Raw genomic sequence first — 14,575 nt, 5'->3', positions numbered from 1 at the left:
CATAATAGTTACGCGCCATTGTAGTTGTGTCCCTATGTCCCACCTGTGAATATAGATAGATATATATATATATATATATATATATATATATATATATATATATATATATATATATATATATATATATATATATATATATATATATATATATATATATATATATATATATGGTTTTAACTACGTAAAACTTGCGAATATACAACATTCTTTGCTGTCCCATTGTCTTTGCATATAAATAGATTGTCAGGTTTACCGACTCTTGAACATGCAACATATAATGGTTCATGGGAAAAAAATCTGTATTCAGATCTATACCTCATGATTCTAATGATTGCCCTTGAGCTTTGTTGATGGTGATTGCTAATCGACCATTCCCTGTCCCGGTGTCCCGGTCGTCATTTATATCCCCCTGTTTCCCCCGGTGTCCCCGTTGTAGTTGTGTCCCTGTGTCCCGGTCGTCATTTATATTCCCTATGTCCCGGTCGTCATTTGTATCCCGGTGTCCCGGTCTGTATATACATTCGTTTTTTAGTTTTGTTTTTCTCCTTTATTTTTTTCCTTTTTTTTTCTTTTTTAGTTTATTTAGATTTTTAGATTTTTTAGTTTTTTTATTAGTTTTTAGTTTTTTTTTCTTTTTAGTTTTTTTGTAGTTTTTACCTTCTTTTTAGTTTTGTTAGTTTTTTTTTTACTTATGTCCTGGTCGTCATTTATACTCCCTGTGTCCCGGTGCTTTGTTGATTGCTAATCGAACATTCCTTTTGTCCTGGTCGCTTTCTCTTTGAGTGTCGTCATTTATTTTTTTCTTTTTTAGTTCTTTTAGTTTTTACCTTTTTAGTTTTTTTTAGTTTTTTAGATGAAAATTTTTTTTAGTTTTTTCCTTTTTTTTCTTTTTAGTTTTTTATTGGTTTTTACCTTTATTTTAGCTTATTTTTCAGTTTTTTCCTTTTTTTTAGTTTTTTTTTTATTTTTTATTTTTTTTAGTTTTTTACCTTTTTTTAGTTTTTTTATTTTTTTTAGTTTTTTAGCTTTTTTACTTTTTTTATTAGTTTTTAGTTTTTTTTTTGTAGTTTTTGCCTTTTTTTAGTTTTTTCAGTTTTTTTTTTAGTTTTTTATTGGTTTTTACCTTTATTTTAGCTTATTTTTCAGTTTTTTCCTTTTCTTTAGTTTTTTTTAGTTTTTAGTTTTTTTAGTTTTTTACCTTTTTTTAGTTTTTTTAGTTTTTTAGCTTTTTTATTTTTTTTATTAGTTTTTAGTTTTTTTGTAGTTTTTGCCTTTTTTTAGTTTTTTTAGTTTTTTTATTAGTTTTTAGTTTTTTTTGTAGTTTTTGCCTTTTTTTAGTTTTTTTTTTTAGTTTTTTTGTAGTTTTTACCTTCTTTTTAGTGGGAAAACAATCCGTATTCAGATCTATACCTCATGATTCTAATGATTGCCCTTGAGCTTTGTTGATGGTGATTGCTAATCGACCATTCCCTGAGTCGCCATCGTCATTTATATATCCCCCTGTGCACCCCGGCGTCCCCTTTGTAGTTATATCCCTGTGTCCCGGTCGTCATTTATATTCCCTGTGTCCCGGTCGTCATTTGTGTCCCGGTGTTCCAGTCTGTGATTTCTCTTTGAGTGTCCCGGGCGTCATTTATATTCCTTGTGTCCCGGTGTCCCGGTCGTCATTTATATCCCCCTATGCACCCCGGCGTCCCCTTTGTAGTTATGTCCCTGTGTCCCGGTCGTCATTTATATTCCCTGTGTCCCGGTCGTCATTTGTGTCCCGGTGTTCCAGTCTGTGATTTCTCTTTGAGTGTCCCGGGCGTCATTTATATTCCTTGTGTCCCGGTGTCCCGGTCGTCATTTATATCCCCCTGTGCCCCCCGGCGTCCCCATTGTAGTTGTGTCCCTGTGTCCCGGTCGTCATTTATATTCCCTGTGTCCCGGTCGTCATTCATATCCCGGTGTCCCGGTCTGTATATACATTCGTTTTTTAGTTTTGTTTTTCTCCTTTATTTTTTTCCTTTTTTCTTTTTTTTCTTTTTTATTTTATTTAGATTTTTAGATTTTTTAGTTTTTTTATTAGTTTTTAGTTTTTTTGTAGTTTTTACCATTTTTTTTAGTTTTTTTAGTTTTTTTTTTACTTATGTCCTGGTCGTCATTTATACTCCCTGTGTCCCGGTCGTCATTTGTGTCTCGGTGCTTTGTTGATTGCTAATTTATATTATATTTATATTTATATTTTTTATATTTATTAATATTTTTTAGTTTTCTTTTTCTCTTATTTTTCAGTTTTTTCCTTTTTTTTAGTTTTTTCTTTTTTAGTTTTTAGTTTTTTTTTGTTTTTTACCTTTTTTTAGTTTTTTTAGTTTTTTTAGTTTTTTTAGTTTATTAGCTTTTTTAGTTTTTTTTATTAGTTTTTAGTTTTTTTTTAGTTTTTGCCTTTTTTTAGTTTTTTCAGTTTTTTTTAGTTTTTAGTTTTTTACCTTTTTTAAGTTTTTTTTAGTTTTTTAGCTTTTTTAGTTTTTTTTCTTTTAGTTTTTTTTGTAGTTTTACCTTTTTTAGTTTTTTTTCTTCTTTTGTATTAGTGTGAAATAATTCAGACGTCATATGCGGACAAACACGACGTCACTCGACAGACAGACAGACAGACATAACCCACAAACAACTTATTTTTATATATATTTATTCATATTTTTTTAGTTTTCTTTTTCTCTTTTATTTTTCAGTTTTTTCCTTTTTTTTAGTTTTTTTCTTTTTTAGTTTTTAGTTTTTTTTAGTTTTTTACCTTTTTTAGTTTTTTTTAGTTTTTTTAGTTTTTTAGCTTTTTTAGTTTTTTTATTAGTTTTATTTTTTTTCGTAGTTTTTGCCTTTTTTTATTTTTTTCAGTTTTTTTTTAGTTATAAGATTTTTACCTTTTTTTAGTTTTTTTTAGTTTTTTAGCTTTTTTAGTTTTTTTTTCGTTTTAGTTTTTTTTTGTAGTTTTTACCTTTTTTAGTTTTTTTCTTCTTTTGTATTAGTGTGAAATAATTCAGACGTCATATGCGGACAAACATGACGTCACCTGATCCATACACAGATCCACACACAGACAACTTATTTTTATATATATAGATATATATATATATATATATATATATATATATATATATATATATATATATATATATATATATATATATATATATATATATATATATATATATATAAAGTGGTTTTAGGAAAAACAGTATCATGTAAACATAAAAGGATATCTAGTAACAAGCAGAAAATTCACCTCTGCACCTCTGCTTCGCGCCACCCCAACACCTAGTTGGTGGGGGCGCTTCGTGCCCCCCCCCCCCAAGCCCCCCCGCGCGCGTAAGTCGTTACGCGCCATATTAGTTACGCGCCATTGTAGTTGTGTCCCTATGTCCCACCTGTGAATATAGATATATATATATATATATATATATATATATATATATATATATATATATATATATATATATATATATATATATATATATATAATATATATATATATATATATATATATATATATATATATATATATATATATATATATATGTTTTTAACTACGTAAAACTTGCGAATATACAACATTCTTTGCTGTCCCATTGTCTGTGCATATAAATAGATTGTCAGGTTTACCGACTCTTGAACATGCAACATATAATGGTCCATGGGAAAACAATCCGTATTCAGATCTATACCTCATGATTCTAATGATTGCCCTTGAGCTTTGTTGATGGTGATTGCTAATCGACCATTCCCTGAGTCGCCATCGTCATTTATATATCCCCCTGTGCACCCCGGCGTCCCCTTTGTAGTTATGTCCCTGTGTCCCGGTCGTCGTCATTTATACTCCCTGTGTCCCGGTGCTTTGTTGATTGCTAATCGAACATTCCTTTTGTCCCGGTCGCTTTCTCTTTGAGTGTCGTCATTTATTTAGATTGTCAGGTTTACCGATTCTTGAACATGCAACATATAATTGTCCATGGGAAACACAATCCATATTCAGATCTATACCTCATGATTCTAATGATTGCCCTTGAGCTTTGTTGATGGTGATTGCTAATTGAACATTCCCTGTGTCCCGGTCGTCATTTATATTCCCAGTATCCCGGTCGTCATTTGTGTCCCAGTGTTCCCCTTTTAGTTCTTTTTTATTGGTTTTGATCTTTTTTTGTGTTTTTTAGTTTTTTTCTTTTAGTTTTTTCGAAGTTTTTATCTTTTTAGTTTTTTTATTTTTATTTATATTTTTTTAGTTTTCTTTTTCTCCTTTATTTTTCAGTTTTTTTCCTTTTTTTAGTTTTTTTCTTTTTTAGTTCTTTTAGTTTTTACCTTTTTTAGTTTTTTTTAGTTTTTTAGATGAAATTTTTTTTTAGTTTTTTTCCTTTTTTTCTTTTTAGTTTTTTATTGGTTTTTACCTTTTTTTTAGCTTTTTAGTTTTTTTTCGTTTTTTCTTTTTACTTTTTTTTTTTAGTTTTTATCTTTTAGTTTTTTTTGAAGTTTTTATCTTTTTAGTTTTTTTATTTTTATTTATATTTTTTTAGTTTTCTTTTTCTCCTTTATTTTTCAGTTTTTTTCCTTTTTTTAGTTTTTTTTTCTTTTTTAGTTCTTTTAGTTTTTACCTTTTTTAGTTTTTTTTAGTTTTTTAGATGAAAATTTTTTTTAGTTTTTTTCCTTTTTTTCTTTTTAGTTTTTTATTGGTTTTTACCTTTTTTTTAGCTTTTTTATTTTTTTTTCGTTTTTTCTTTTTACTTTTTTTTTTAGTTTTTATCTTTTTTATTTTTTTATTTTTATTCTTAATTTTATTAGTTTTCTTTTTCTCTTCTATTTTTCTGTTTTTTCCTTTTTTTTAAGTTTTTTTTTAGTTGACGTCACCTTATCCACAGATCCACAGATCCACGGACAGACAGACAACTTATTTTTATATATATAGATAGATTTTTATATATATAGATACAGTTTCTTCTTTAGTTTTTTTTCTTTTTTAGTTTTTTCTTTTTTTAGTTTCTTCTTTTTATTGATTTGTTTTCTTCAATTTCTCAATGTTCATTCTAACATTGACACTTGGAAAAATCTTTACGTGCCAAGCATGCTAAAGCTCCAACAATTTAAATTAAACCTCAAATTTGGGGTATCTGTTTTAAGGTTTTCGAATTACTTTAATCTATTGTCAAAATATATTGAAATATTTGTGCAATTCCCAGTTTTTTTTTAGTTTTTTCTTTTTTTAGTTTTTAGCTTTTTTAGTTTTTTTTTAGTTTTTTATCTTTTTTATTTTTTTACGTTTTTTCTTTTTAGGTTTTTTCTTTTTTTAATTTTTTTTAATTTTTAATTTTTTTTTTTTAGTTTTTTCTCTTAGTTTTTTTTTAGTTTTTTACCATTTTTCTTTTTCGAATTACTTTAATCTATTGTCAAAATATTTCGAAATATTTATGCAATTTCCAGTTTTTACATTCTAGTTTGTTTTCTTTTATATATATAGAAGATATAATCTGGCGTAACAGACAGACAACTTATTTTTATATATATATATATATATATATATATATATATATATATATATATATATATATATATATATATATATATATATATATATATATATATATCTATCTATATATATAAAAATAAGTTGTCTGTCTGTGGATCTGTGGATCAGGTGACGTCATGTTTCTGTGTCGGCTGACGTCATGAAATTAGTTGTCGTCATTTTTGCTTTGACGATGCTTAGTATATTGTAAAACACATTAATTTGGTTAATAATATACCATTTAAAACACCAAAATGAACATTCTGGAGTAGTCACTCGATGAGAGAGGGTGTCAATACGGAGAATGAAGGTCCCAGGTTCAAATCCTGGTTAGGCTAAAAAAGGTAAAAAACTAAAAACTAAAAAAAAAAACTGAAAAAACTAAAAAAAGGCAAAAACTACAAAAAAAACTAAAAACTAATAAAAAAATAAAAAAGCTAAAAAACTAAAAAAACTAAAAAAACTAAAAAACTAAAACTAAAAAAAAACCTAAACTAAAAACTAAAAAAAAAACTTAAAAAAAGGAAAAACTGAAAAATAGAAGAGAAAAAGAAAACTAATAAAATTAATAAAAATAAAAAAAAATAAAAAAGATAAAACTAAAAAAGTAAAAAGAAAAAACGAAAAAAAACTGAAAAAGCTAAAAAAAAAGGTAAAAACCAATAAAAAACTAAAAAGAAAAAAAGGAAAAAAACTAAAAAAAATTTTCATCTAAAAACTAAAAAAAACTAAAAAAGGTAAAAACTAAAAGAACTAAAAAAGAAAAAAAAAACTAAAAAAGGAAAGAAACTGAAAAATAAAGGAGAAAAAGAAAACTAAAAAAATATAAATAAAAATAAAAAAAACTAAAAAGATAAAAACTTCAAAAAAAACTAAAAAGAAAAAATAAAAAAACTAAAAAACCTAAAAAAGGTCAAAACCAATAAAAAAAAACTAAAAGGAAAAAAAGGGAAAAAATTAAAAATTTATTTCATCACATACCAATTCAAAAACGAATGTATACCGGGATGACGAACGGGACACAGGGAATATAAATGACGACCGGGACGCAGGGAACAACTACAACGGTGACGCCGGGGGCACAGGGGGGACATAAATGACGACGGGGACACAGGCAATGTTCGATTAGCAATCACCATCAACAAAGCTCAAGGGGCAACAAAGCTCACCATCAAACAAAGACGAACGGGACGCTCAAAGAGAAATTACAGACTGGAACACTGGGACACAAATGACGACCGGATACAAATGACGACCGGGACACAGGGAATGTTCAAGTAGCAATCACCATCGACAAAGCTCAAGGGCAATCATTAGAATCATGAGGTATAGGATCTGAATATGGATTGTTTTTCCATGGACAATTATATGTTGCATGTTCAAGAGTCGGTAAACCTGACAATCTAAATAAATGACGACACTCAAAGAGAAAGCGACCGGGACAAAAGGAATGTTCGATTAGCAATCAACAAAGCACCGGGACACAGGGAGTATAAATGACGACCAGGACATAAGTAAAAAAAAAACTAAAAATAAGATTCTAATGATTGCCCTTGAGCTTTGGTGATGGTGATTGCTAACCGAACACTCCCTATGTCCCCGTCGTCATTTATATATCCCCCTGTGCCCCCCGGCGTCCCCGTTGTAGTTGTGTCCCTGTGTCCCGGTCGTCATTTATATTCTTTTTAGTTTTTTTTTTTTTTGGTTTTTACTTTTTTTTTAGTTTTTTTCTTTTTTCTTCCCTGTGTCCCGGTCGTCATTTGTGTCCCGGTGTCCCAGTCTGTAATCTCGCTTTGAATGTCTCGGTCGTCATTTATATTCCCTGTGTCCCGGTGTCCCGGTCTGTATATACATTAGTTTTTGAATTGGTCTTTTTTTTAGTTTTTAGTTTTTTACCTTTTTTTTTGTTTTTTTAATTATACCTCATGATTCTAATGATTGCCCTTGAGCTTTGATGGTGATTGCTAATCGAACATTCCCTGTGCCCCTGTCGTAATTTAGATATCCCCCTGAATGGGGGTTCCTTTTTTTCCTTTTTTTCTTTTTTTTCTTTTTTAGTTTTTTTTTTAATTTTTTTATTAGTTTTTAGTTTTTTCTTCTTTTTAGTTTTTTTTTTGTAGTTTACCTTGTTTTACCTTGTTTTAGTTTTTTTAGTTTTTTTAGTTTTTTCTTTTTATTTTTTTTTGTAGTTTCTCAGACCTAGAACCTGGAACATAACGCGTTACCAACTCAGCTACTCGGGTTTGAATACATTCGTTTTTGAATTGGTTTATGAAATAATTTTTTTGTTTTTAGTTTTTCTTTCTTTTTTTTAGTTTTTTTTGTGTAGTTTTTACCTTTTTTAGTTTTTTTTCTTCTTTTGTATTCAGGGTTGAACCTTTCAGATCTACAACCTGAAACATAACGCTCTACCAATATTAATTACGCGCCATTGTAGTTGTGTCCTTGTGTCTTTTAGTTTATAATATTTAGTTTACCTATTGTTGCTAAAGGGAGGGATATATTAACAGGATAAGCTTGTTTTGGTTTTACTTGGTTGTTTTACATTTGCTGTTTTTTTTTCATAGACATGTATTTTGGGGGTGATACCTGACGCGGGGATGCCATGGATATTCTGTGGTAGCCACAACACTGTGCTGGGTAGAGAATTTAGAGTGGCGAAACCCTATATAGGCCAGTGTATTCTCCTGATGAGCCCTTATGTTGGGTGTTGCCTCTGAATTATTTGTCTATATTATTTTTTCTATGGTTTGGTAAATGACGACTTATACTTATTGACGACATGACTGCCTGTCCATGGATTATTCTTTATGGTTGATTGTGTGTGGCTATGCTGTTTGACCTATGTGATTGTATGGATGAGTAGGGTTAAGGCCTCATTCAAGTGCTGGTCTATATTAATCACTAATTTAGGAAAACAGTCTTCCTTTTCTCCTTCTGTCTCCTTTTTTTTTTTTTTTTTTTTTTTTTTTTTTTTTTTTTTTTTTTTTTTTTTGTGTTTGTGCTGTAGCATTGGTGATTTCTCTTTTCATGATATATATATATATATATATATATATATATATATATATATATATATATATATATATATATATATATATATATCTATCTATCTATATATATAAAAATAAGTTGTCTGTCTGTGGATCTGTGGATCAGGTGACGTCAGGTTTCTGTGTCGGCTGACGTCATGAAATTAGTTGTCGTCATTTTTGCTTTGACGATGCTTAGTATATTGTAAAACACATTAATTTGGTTAATAATATACCATTTAAAACACCAAAATGAACATTCTGGAGTAGTCACTCGATGAGAGAGGGTGTCAGAATGGAGAATGAAGGTCCCAGGTTCAAATCCTGGTTAGGCTAAAAAAGGTAAGAAACTAAAAACTAAAAAAAAAACTGAAAAAACAAAAAAAAAGGCAAAAACTACAAAAAAAAAACTAAAAACTAATAAAAAAAATAAAAAAGCTAAAAAACTAAAAAAACTAAAAAACTAAAAAACTAAAAACTAAAAAAAAACCTAAACTAAAAACTAAAAAAAAACTTAAAAAAAGGAAAAAACTGAAAAATAGAAGAGAAAAAGAAAACTAATAAAATTAATAAAAATAAAAAAAATAAAAAAGATAAAAACTAAAAAAGTAAAAAGAAAAAACGAAAAAAACTGAAAAAGCTAAAAAAAAAGGTAAAAACCAATAAAAAACTAAAAAGAAAAAAAGGAAAAAAACTAAAAAAAACTTTCATCTAAAAAACTAAAAAAAACTAAAAAAGGTAAAAACTAAAAGAACTAAAAAAGAAGAAAAAACTAAAAAAAGGAAAAAACTGAAAAATAAAGGAGAAAAAGAAAACTAAAAAAAAATATAAATAAAAATAAAAAAAACTAAAAAGATAAAAACTTCAAAAAAAACTAAAAAGAAAAAATAAAAAAACTAAAAAACCTAAAAAAGGTCAAAACCAATAAAAAAAAAACTAAAAGGAAAAAAAGGGAAAAAATTAAAAATTTATTTCATCATATACCAATTCAAAAACGAATGTATACCGGGATGACGAACGGGACACAGGGAATATAAATGACGACCGGGACGCAGGGAACAACTACAACGGTGACGCCAAATGACGACGGGGACACAGGCAATGTTCGATTAGCAATCACCATCAACAAAGCTCACCATCAAACAAAGACGAACGGGACGCTCAAAGAGAAATTACAGACTGGAACACTGGGACACAAATGACGACCGGGATACTGGGAATATAAATGACGACCGGGACACAGGGAATGTTCAATTAGCAATCACCATCAACAAAGCTCAAGGGCAATCATTAGAATCATGAGGTATAGATCTGAATATGGATTGTTTTTCCCATGGACAATTATATGTTGCATGTTCAAGAGTCGGTAAACCTGACAATCTAAATAAATGCGACACTCAAAGAGAAAGCGACCGGGACAAAAGGAATGTTCGATTAGCAATCAACAAAGCACCGGGACACAGGGAGTATAAATGACGACCAGGACATAAGTAAAAAAAACTAAAAAAACTAAAAAAAAAGGTAAAAACTACAAAAAAACTAAAAAGAAAAAAATATATAAAATACGATGGATATATAAATGACGATGGCGACTCAGGGAATGGTCGATTAGCAATCACCATCAACAAAGCTCAAGGGCAATCATTAGAATCATGAGGTATAGATCTGAATACGGATTGTTTTCCCATGGACCATTATATGTTGCATGTTCAAGAGTCGGTAAACCTGACAATCTATTTATATGCACAGACAATGGGACAGCAAAGAATGTTGTATATTCGCAAGTTTTACGTAGTTAAAAACATATACATATATATACTAGCTGTTGGGGTGGTGCTTCGCGCCACCCCAACACCTAGTTGGTGGGGGCGCTTTGCACCCCCCCCCCAAGCCCCCCCGCGCGCGTAAGTCGTTACGCGCCATATTAGTTACGCGCCATTGTAGTTGTGTCCCTATGTCCCACCTGTGAATATAGATAGATATATATATATATATATATATATATATATATATATATATATATATATATATATATATATATATATATATATATATATATATATATATATATGTTATATATATATATATATATATATATATATATATATATATATATATATATATATATATATATATATATATATATATATATATATATATATATATATATATATATATATATATATGTACGCTGAAAAATAAAGAAGAAAAAGAAAACTGAAAAAAGAAAAAATGTAAAAAACTAAAAAATACTAAAAAGAAAAAACACTCAAAGAGAAATTACAGACCGGGACACAAATGACGACCGGGACATAGGGAATATAAATAACGACCGGGACACTCAAAGAGAAATTACAGACTGGGATACCGGGACACAAATGACGACCGGGACACAGGGAATATAAATGACATCCAGGACACAGGTATTCAAGAATATCGTTCAAAGACAAATTTTTAATTGTAAGAAGACCGTTGAAAGAGAAATTTCTAATTGTAAAATGACTGAAGAACCTACAATGGCAACACCCGAGGAAGCTGCTCAAAACGAATGTATTCAAGCCGAAGTAGCTGAGTTGGTAAAGCGTTATGTTTCAGGTTCTAGGTCCGAGAGGCTCCAGATTTGAACCTTGACTTTAGCATTAATACAAAAGAAGAAAAAAACTAAAAAAGGTAAAAACTACAAAAAAAACTAAAAAGAAAATATATATATATATATATTTATATATATATATATATATATATATATATATATATATATATATATATATATCTTCTATATATATAAAAATAAGTTGTCTGTCTGCGTAACGATGACTCTGGTCAAACATTTTCAGATCAATTGCTGGCAATTGGAAACGGAAAGCTCCCAGTAGTGGGAAAGCCAAGAATGTTGTATATTCGCAATATTTACGTAGTTTGAAACACATATATAAATCTATCTATATTCACAGGTGGGACACAGGGACACAACTACAATGGCGCGTAACTAATATGGCGCGTAACGACTTACGCGCGCGGGGGGGCTTGGGGGTGGGCGCGAAGCGCCCCACCAACTAGGTGTTGGGGTGGCGCGAAGCGCCACCCCAACAGCTAGTATATATATATATATACTAGCTGTTGGGGTGGCGCTTCGCGCCACTCCAACACCTAGTTGGTGGGGCGCTTCGCGCCCCCCCAAGCCCCCCCGCGCGCGTAAGTCGTTACGCGCCATATTAGTTACGCGCCATTGTAGTTGTGTCCCTGTGTCCCACCTGTGAATATAGATAGATTTATATATGTGTTTCAAACTACATAAAAATTGCGAATATACAACATTCTTGGCTTTCCCATTGTCTCTCCATATACAAAGCCGTACGTACTAATAATGACGTCATATGCAAACGCTCTTTTTACAAACAAACAAACATACATACACACAACTCGTTTTTATATAGATAGATAGATAGATAGATACAATACAAATTAACTGCGTAAAACTTGCGCTGTCAAAACATTCTTCGCTGTCCAATTGTCGCTGCATATAAATAAATTGTCAGGTTTACCGACCCTCGAACATGCAACGTACAATTGTCCATGGGAAAAACAATCAGTATTGAAATCTATACCACATTTTTCTAATGATTGACCTTGAGCTTTGTTAATGGTGATTGCAAATGCTAATCGAATTGGGAATTGCAATCTTTTAAATTGAAAAGGCAGATCCGTTGGAATCATGGGAATGCGAGGAATAAGAACAGTCTCACCCTCAAAAGGCCCTGTCAAGATTGTGGCCTCTATTAGGTTTTCCATTGTTTTTTTTTTCGGCAAGTCGCGTGCCATTGCAATGCTTTGGTGGGTTGATATTTCTTAAAAGTATTATTGGTACGCCTATTTTTAGTTGTAGCACGTGTGGTGGAAACCCTGAAAGATCCACGGAATTTAAAAATTCAGATGGATAATTAACCGCTTCATTTGGTTCCAAAACTGTGTCGACTGACTTGTAAAGGACTGCCTGGTCTCGAATCTTGGTCAAAACAATATTGTTGATTTCGTGGACGTCTATATTTTTGGGTGCGAGAATCGCTCTTTCACTTAGCCATTTATTATTTTTATAATTTTTTAGAATATTCGGAAATACTTTTTCAATCAATTCATTTTTGGACGTCACTAAATTACAGAAATCAGCAGGTAGTTGTATACGTCCTGAAATTGAGTCTACTGGGAGCTTTCCGTTTCCCATTGCCAGCGATTGATCTGAAAATGTTTGACCAGAGTCATCGTTTTGCAATCGGACACGCATATTTGTAGTTAATTTTAAGGTTTTTACGTGTGCCCATAAATTAGAATTTTTCAGGCAAGCATTCATTTCGTCTGCAGGAGTTGATCTAGGTATTATAGGTAATGTTTGCCTGAAATCTCCCGCAAGCAATATTAATGGTGGCTTCGCGCCACCCCAACACCTAGTTGGTGGGGCGCTTCGCGCCCCCCAAGCCCCCCCGCGCGCGTAAGTCGTTAAGCGCCATATTAGTTACGCGCCATTGTCGTTGTGTCCCTGTGTCCCACCTGTGAATAGAAATAGATTTAAATATATGTTTTTAACTACGTAAAACATGCGAATATACAACATTCTTCGCTGTCCCATTGTCTGTGCATATAAATAGATTGTCAGGTTTACTGACTCTTGAACATGCAACATATAATTGTCCATGGGAAAAACAATCCGTATTCAGATCTATACCTCATTATTCTAATGATGTGTCCCTTTGTCCCGGTCGTCATTTATATTCCCTGTGTCCCGGTCGTCATTTGTGTCCCGGTGTCCCAGTTTGTAATTTCTCTTTGAGTGTCCCGGTCGTCGTTTATATTCCCTGTGTCCCGGTGTCCCGGTCGTCATTTGTGTCCCGGTCTGTAATTTCTATTCGAACAATCCCTGTGTCCCGGTCGTCATTTATATATCCCGCCTGTGCCCCCGGTGTCCCCGTTGTAGTTGTGTCCCTGTGTCCCGGTCGTCATTTATATTCCCTGTGTCCCGGTCGTGATTTGTGTCCGGGTGTCCCAGTCTGTAATTTCTCTTTGAAGTTCCCGGTCGTAACTTATATTCCCTCTGTCTCGGTCGTCATTTGTGTCCCGGTCTGTAATTTCTCTTTGAGTTTTTTTTTCTTTTTAGTTTTTTTTTAGTTTTTTACCTTTTTTCTTTTTTCAGTTTTCTTTTTCTTCTTTATTTTTCAGCGTCACTATGAAGTACATATCGACGAACCTTTGTTTTTTTAACTTAAATCTGGTAGGCATTGATGACCTTATCCAAGTCAAAATCCCAAACCCAATCATCATCGCTATCATTTTCAGTTTTGATATGTTTTGACTCTCGCTGTCCAGGTGGATTTTCATCTAACTGCGCGGTTTTGCGTTCAAATACCGTTAATGACGTCACCGTCAAAGCAAAAATGACGACAACTAATTTCATGACGTCAGCCGACACAGAAACATGACGTCACCTGATCCGCAGACAGACAGACAGACAACTTATTTATATATATATAAATATATATATATATATATCCTCCTTTATTTTTCAGTTTTTTTCCTTTTTTTAGTTTTTTTTTGTTTTTCAGTTTTTTGTTTTTTATTATGTTGCATGTTCAAGAGTCAATAAACCTGACTTTTTTCCTTTTTTTAGTTTTTTTGTTTTTTAGTTTTTAGTTTTTTTTATGTTGCATGTTCAAGAGTCGGTAAACCTGACAATCTATTTATATGTCCCCCAACGGTAGTTTTTATATATATAGATAGATTCGGTCGTTATTTGTGTCCCGGTGTCCCTGTCTGTAATTTCTCTTTGAGTGTCCCGGTCGTCATTTATATTCCCTGTTTCCTGGTGTCCTGGTCGTCATTTGTGTCCCGGTGTTCCGGTCTGTAATTTCATCAGTTGACAAACATGACGTCGTCATAACAAACATGACGACAACTAACTTCATGATGACATACAGCTCAATCCTAATGACGTCAGTCGACAGACAGACAAACAACTTATTTTTATATA

The sequence above is a fragment of the Artemia franciscana genome, chromosome 4 (assembly GCF_032884065.1).
Source record: "Artemia franciscana chromosome 4, ASM3288406v1, whole genome shotgun sequence".
In the NCBI taxonomy this organism is placed as follows: domain Eukaryota; kingdom Metazoa; phylum Arthropoda; class Branchiopoda; order Anostraca; family Artemiidae; genus Artemia; species Artemia franciscana.
The sequence above is the reverse complement of the archived record's forward strand: the minus strand, read 5'-3'. Positions refer to the sequence as shown.